This window comes from Papilio polytes, unplaced genomic scaffold (assembly GCF_000836215.1).
Source record: "Papilio polytes unplaced genomic scaffold, Ppol_1.0 DF823823.1, whole genome shotgun sequence".
In the NCBI taxonomy this organism is placed as follows: domain Eukaryota; kingdom Metazoa; phylum Arthropoda; class Insecta; order Lepidoptera; family Papilionidae; genus Papilio; species Papilio polytes.
The window spans coordinates 233,555-239,554 of NW_013525381.1; the positions used below are offsets into that span (position 1 = coordinate 233,555).

At 33.0% G+C, this 6,000-nt stretch overlaps 1 protein-coding gene across 3 annotated transcripts in view; it reads right to left on the minus strand.

Moving 5' to 3' along the window:
* LOC106103423 (lachesin-like) overlaps positions 1-5,230 on the minus strand; it is a 31,698-nt gene extending 26,468 nt beyond the window's left edge. For all 3 annotated transcript variants that reach the window (XM_013283198.1, XM_013283197.1, XM_013283196.1), the window contains exon 1: positions 5,005-5,230. The gene's annotated coding sequence lies outside the window, so the exon portion shown is untranslated. The remainder of the gene's footprint in view (positions 1-5,004) is intronic.
* Positions 5,231-6,000: the final 770 nt, after the last annotated feature.

Consider the following 6,000-nt stretch of genomic DNA (forward strand, 5'->3'; position numbering starts at 1 on the left):
TAAAATTTTTTAGAGACGTAATGGATTGTTAAGATTTTAAATAAAAAAAACTCACAATCAAGTGCAATAAAAGGATTTTTTTAAAGGAGGTCAATAGATACAGCTTAATTGCGCAAGTTTGAGAACTTTTCTTGGCTTTTAGTTGGAGCTGGAGAGAAAAAGCTGCATACGGCTGTTAGAATAAAGTTAAATGCGGTGACTAGGTCATATGCAGTCCTACTCTGAATACTAAGTCTTGTAACTTTCAGAGGGAAATTATCAGTACGTAACCTATATTTTAACTCGACGTCTGTTATCTTTAATTTTAGCTAGAGAACATATTTTTGTTCCGGAAATGGTGTAGTTATATGAATATTAATTTGAATTAAAAGCAATGTTTTGTACTACACCTAATAATACTACATCTAAAAATAAGGTAATCAATAGTGGAGCAAAAACACTTTCGTAGGTCATTTATTGAGGAAATTGTCTCTATTATTGACACCTAAAAAACAAAATGGCGTAAACCTTGTACGTATTGCTCCATCTATTTATTACATATCTATGATTCCAAAATTATGTTTTCATTTTTATAAAAGAAGGGGACAAACGAGCGGCGGGAACACAGCGGTGGACAACGACACCCATGGACATCCGCAAACACCAGAAGAACTACAGATAAAGCCGGCCTTTGAGGAAATTGTAGGCTCGCTTCTAAACGTAATGTTAATTTAGGAGGTTGTTATTAACTGTTTTTGCATAATTTGAACAAGTGAAACAAAATGATTCCTGACAATTAGACAGTTACTTTTAAAGATTAAACAAAGGAACTCTATTAAAGTTTTTTATATATGAAACCTTTAATAATGAGGTCGAATATTACCGAAGTATTTTGATATAATTTAGAAGGATAAGCTACATCTGAACACTAAAACGCCCCGACTAACTACCAATTTAGCCGCCACTTACTCGTAATTGGCGTTTAGCCCAATGGAGTCCGAGTTTTAAGATGCAAGCGAAGCGCCACACGGCTTTATTATGCGGCATCCAGCTACCACGACCTAGTATAGTACTAAACAGTAATGGTGAATGTCATCTGAACCGATGGGCATACGTTCAAATAAATTATGACAACGACTAATGCAGGCTGTCAAAATCAAAAAAGAGTCAAAAGAACTTTCTTGTATTGTAGCTGTTTTGATATGTATTTTTGTTTTATTTATTACTTATTTTTATAAATAAAACCTTAATGTGCGGCCAAAGTTTACATATTACCAGATTTTTTGAACCTTGATCAATTGTAAATTTATTTTGCAACTAGTAAATCATGTTAATAATAAAAGAAATAATTTAACATCATGTTAAAACAAATGAAATTAAAAATAGCAAAAAAGAGACGCCGCTGAAATAACATTTTGTTATCTCAATTAAGTAATTTGTTGAACAGATCGAGTTCATACGTTACTGAAATATAAATTTACAGCGACAAATGTTTAACCAAAATTACATTCCGGCACTGATGCCTTAATTACTGTAATGGTTGAAAATTCATTCAGTGCGAAGCAAACGCAATTAATTAATAATATTATATGATTTAAATAATTCATGTATCTTTATTACATTTTTGTCCGACTGTCTTTTGTCAATTTTTATGTTTTTACGCGTTAATATATAAGTACAATGAGCAATTCATAGAATATCAAAACTAATTGAGTTTTGTAATTTAAAAAAGCTAGCTGTTCCCTTGCGACTTCATCCGCATGAAATTATAAAAAAATCATTTTCTTGTTCACATTTGTTAAATTATCAATTGCAAATGACAAAATGACATGACATGATGACAAACCATGGCAACCTTGTTTCCTTGATGTTACAACAACAACTTATGGTCTCTTTCCCACATCAGGGTTTTTATCCAAAATATTTACCGTATAAAAAGAGTCATTCGAAAATATGCTGTGATTGCTGACATCTTAGACAACAAAGAAGTGTGTGTTTACGCTTTATTATATTAGTATAGATATATAGATAGCTTTTTCTGCCATCAAGTTACAAAAAACAATAAACGTGCATTTATGATATATTAGCTTCATGGTGCGACTTTGTCCGTGTCAAATGTATTTTTTAGCCAATAGCCTCTTACAGATTATTTTCTACATTTGAGACAAATATCATCAAGATCCGATAAGCTGTTTAAGAGATACTTAATTACAAACATCCATCCATTCAAACTTTACTACGTTATTAGTAAGTATGACTTATATGATTGTACTAGCTGTTGCCTGCGACTTCGTTCGCGTGGTATTAGAAAACATACGAACTATGTAAACAACAAAAAGATACGTATCCCTCGGGAACTGTAACTATTCCCGAGATAAAAAGTAGCCTATGTGTTCTTCCATACTATGCTCTAAACCTGTGCCAAATTTCACGGAGATCCGTTCAGCCGTTTAGGCTACAAACGCTAATAAACATCCATCCATCCATCGTAACTTTCGCATTTATAATATTTATATGATAGTATCTTTGCTGTTTTATGTGCCCCAGATAGTCTTGACCAATCTCGACGATTACGCACAAAAACACCCAGTTTTAAACCACTTTTGCATAGTTTCAGAATTTTAAACCATTTTCAGTTCTATCGAAACGATATTATATAAAAGCACATTGTTTGAAAACATCGAATCGTGAACAGTAAAAGAACTCGTTGCTATTTCTGAACAAAATCAATACCGCTCTGCATCTCGGTCCAACAGATTCCGGCATAAATTATTCTAGCCTTGATTAAAACATAAAAATACACGGAAATTTCATCGTTTATCTGAAATGAAAGCGATGCTTTAGTGCCGCTATTCAATTCGATATTTCAATCATTTTTTTATTTTGCTCTTAATTATTTGAAACAACGCGTATATATTCAAGAAATAAAAAAGTAACGATATTAAAACAAACTATACTGACACTAGTGACTAACTACACCTACTATTAAGCTGTGGAGAAAAATAAAAATCGATTAAAAACTCAATCTTAAAAATGTGAAAAAAATTATGACGTCTAACTGTAGCTTTAGTTTATTTTTATCCATATATCTCTTTGCACTTTTTTTTTGTATTAAGAACTAATTTTCTTTCCAAATACCCAAATAAAATGAACCAAGATAAACGAATTTAAAAATAGGCAATTTTCAGAATGATATTTGTTACTTTTTCTATTTCAGGAATCAAAAGTCTATTTATTTTGTCCTATAAAACGCGGAAATTTCTCAAGAGACCGTCTCGGTTCCACGAGGCAGGCTTAAGCTTTGATATTTCTTACTTTAAATTGCGTCTTCACTTTGAAAAATATGTTATTGTAGATCGACGGAATTTTATCTAGATCAACTTGTATAACAAAATGTTTTAACGTAAATTGTTATAAGATTTTATCACAAATTGTCACTTTTCTGATTAAAATCTCTGGAAGCATTTTGGTAAGATTTTCCAATAGAGAAGCTATAAAATAATTTTACTACCGAATATTAAATTTGTCTCAAAGTATGAGTTATTCACATACATGTCCTTACACGGAACATTTTATATAGGTATCAAAAAACAAATAAAATACAAGTAGGGGTAAAACTAGAAAATAACTAAAGTAATTATAAAAGTAGGTACTTTTGAGTATAAGATATCTATTTTAATAATGAAATACAGTCAATATTTCCATTTCATATAAAAAGAAAACAACGAACGCGATGTTCAAAAGGAATCATTTATAAGCTTACGATGAAAATTTGAAATTTTGTACAAAGCGGTCTTATGGGAATAAGTTAAAAGAGCTGAACCCTCTTAGCGCTTACGATATTACTCTGGCAAAAATATTTTCCTTGTACTGAGCCAATTCAAAATATACATTTACAACTTTTATTAACTTTCTACCCATTTCGACGGTTGTACAAAAATAACCATCGTTGTTTTAAAACACAGCAAAATGATTTTCAATTAGTAAATCCAGAGCATTTTTTTGCATTGAAAACCATACGGTATCTTTAATTTACAATTTTGAATACTTTATAAACCCAAAAAATATATAAACGTGACATTGATATAAATGTAAAACTTGTAACCATGTATCGGTTTAGGCGTAGACATTTCGTAGACATTGCTACGATTTATCAAAGTTGGGTTGGCTACGTGAGGTCATTCAATCAACTCCACTCTTACTCTTACCGATTTTTGTTGCCGTTAAACAATTTACTTACAATACGATACGGAGTCTTGTGGTCTAATTACAGAGATATATTTATAAAGTATTAAACAATATTCTGGAATCCGGATACTTTACCTTCTCCAGGCCCTACTTGATTTTTTGTTGAATAACTTCTGCCTCTTTTTCTCACCTACCCACTGTAAGTGCCTTACTGAGTTACTAAAAACATAGTAACGCAATAAATAACTGATATTAGAATAACGGACTTTCGAGGTTATTCATTTAAAATGCTTTATGAGAAATGTCTTTAATCCAAAAAAAATTTTGAATTACCTTTTTTCCATTTAAAAAATTAGTTACTTTAATTTTGGGTCCCAGAGGTGGATATTTTTATCTTTTTCTTTTCTGTAAAAACATCATTCGTATTGCCGTTACGTCAAGAATCGACGGGTTTACGTATTGGTGCGTGTGAAAGGTGAGGTTTTACGTTATGTAAAAATGTTTATGCGCTGATTTTTAATGATGTTTGATTGCATCCTTAATTATATTTTATGATTTTTAAGACATATGGAATATACTTCAAGCATATAGATACCAAAATTTTTCTAAGTAAAATATAATGCATAAAACACGCATTAGTGGTTGTTCTATCAGATTTTTGGAGCTTTCTTCTGTTAAAAATCAACACTGTAATGAGCATTAAGCACCGCGCCCGACGGGATTATTATTACCAAAATAAAATGGATAGGATATTGAAATTTGCATAAAAATAATGACATCAAAAGTAATAAATCCCAACGCATAGCTATGGTAATTGTACAAAACAGTATGACTTACCGGCAGCAATTACCGTGATTGCACCGAGAGTTAGAACAACACGAACTCGCAACGAACTCACTTAGTCGCACGCAAACCACAGGAAATCACAAGTCACATGCGTGAGTCGATCACCGCAACACAGCGGCGGCGGCACGCATCTGTGCTGCTGCACTATCACGTCACACACACTGCTGGGTCACAGTTTCTATGAGATACGTCCGCACAACAAGCGCACACGGGTCCGTCGCAGCCTCAACTGGCTGGGGCGACGCTACCGCGCGTGTCCTACCCCCTCCCCCGGACACCCCGCGCCCCGCGCCCCGCTCACCTCGCGCTACGGCCAAATAGAAATAAAGTATGCGCTGTAAGGACAGAACGTTAAAGAAAAACGTAGCCGAATGCCTCCAGGCTTGGTTAGTTAGATGCTACGATATTCCTCGAGCTTTCTGAAATTCTTTGATTTAATGACTTTTGTGTTGAAATAAATAATTTTCTTGACGTAGACATCTATGTAGATGTCTACGTCAAGATCGTAGAATCAAGTAACACACAAAACACTTTATTAATTTGATTTTACCAACTATCGGATATTTTCTTGAGTAAACAGTTTTGTTTAAAAATTCAAAACATAAACAGTGATGTTGCATATTCTTTGTATTAGTATACTGATCTTCTATGAATGGTTTACTTGCAGCTGCGAAGTTCTTATGCCGCTGCTAACGATCATTAAAAGTAAGGAAAAGGATTCCACGAACTTAGATATCATATAGGAAATTAAAAGCATTTTCTTTGAAGATATTTTCCGATACACGAGGCTATACATGCTATGCGGTAATTAAAGACGTACTTGTATTTACCAGTTTTTTTATAAAATTAATACAAGTTTTTTTATGTCTACTCTTTATACAGCTCTAACATATTGTGAGCATATTGTGTTTGTATATTGTCGCACGTCATCCGAACCTTACCCTGATATTATCGCAGTGGCGTTACATTGGATTAAGGAGGCCAACA